Source organism: Equus quagga, chromosome 13 (genome assembly GCF_021613505.1).
Source record: "Equus quagga isolate Etosha38 chromosome 13, UCLA_HA_Equagga_1.0, whole genome shotgun sequence".
Lineage (NCBI taxonomy): Eukaryota > Metazoa > Chordata > Mammalia > Perissodactyla > Equidae > Equus > Equus quagga.
In genome coordinates, this window is record NC_060279.1 from 82,134,779 (window position 1) to 82,135,953 (window position 1,175).

At 46.4% G+C, this 1,175-nt stretch overlaps 1 pseudogene; it reads right to left on the reverse strand.

The window, feature by feature from the left end:
* Positions 1-336: 336 nt before the first annotated feature.
* The window catches only part of LOC124250252 (zinc finger and SCAN domain-containing protein 4-like), a 122,318-nt pseudogene continuing 121,479 nt past the window's right edge, over positions 337-1,175 (reverse strand).

The window sequence follows — 1,175 nt, forward strand, 5'->3', positions numbered from 1 at the left end:
ATGAACTGTGGACACCAGGCCACATGGCTCTTTGTAGATGGGAAGATATCCCCTCCACAGTGCTGACGTCCCCTGTGAGACCTCCCGTGAAGGGAAAAAGGTCATGCTGCCCTCAGATCCACTTGAGGTTCTCACACCCTCTCCTCAGGGTCATCACTGAGCCTCCTGAATCACAGCATCCAGGCCTCAGATGAGGACCAGAAAACCCTGCAGTCTTTCCTGGGAGGCTTTGGGAGCAATGGAAATTTGCTCAAAACTGAGAAGTTATTTTCTGTCATCATACTGTCTCTCCTCAGGCACGCTAAGTTTGAGAACCATAAAAAGTTGTTCACCCCTTCATGCTTGTAGAGCCTGAATCTGTTTATGAACTACCCCACACAGTAAATAGAACACCTAAGATTAAAGAGGATTTAAATTATAAGGCCATCATTGTTGTACAAGACAAAGCAACATGCAGCAGGTAGTTCTAGTTTGTGACTTGGCAGCTGGAACAATTCATCCCAAGTATCATGTGACATCACATGTCCTGAAGAAGTTAGTCATTCTGTGCAAACTGCCAGCCCTACTTGTGGTATTTTCTGGGCCAACAGTGACTCAGGTCCATGTGCAAGGTAGTCAAGGCAGAGGGAAAGCTGACCCCTGAGGGCTCAGGTGACTCCTAACTTGCTCTAATTCATGGGAGAACAGAGGTCAGCTTCCCTGAGCACACTGGGGTGGTGACTTATGCACACTGTGACCTGTCAGATGGCACAGGTGAAATGGCTTTGGTCACAGAAACTAGGAGTGACATAAATCTGAAAGGATCCTTGGACAAGTTAGAAAGAGCAACATATTACAGAAGCTTCCCACGTAACTGACACCTATAGGAAATCTCCCCACCGTGCATGTTCAGATGCATGAGAACCAATTCGAACAGATGGCTCCTCACAGAGTTTCCACTAGTCTAATTCCACTAAACAGGAAACTGCACATTCCCTGCCCATCTAAGGCATTTCTCTAGTGTGAACTCTCCGATGTCTAGAGAGGGTGGATTTTCGCATAAAAAATTTCCCACATTCACTGCAGTCATAAGGCCTTTCTCCTGTGTGACCTTTCTGATGATAACGGAGTTTGGATCCAGAGATAAAAGATTTCCCACATTCACTGCACTCATAAGGCCTTTCTCCAGTGTGAAC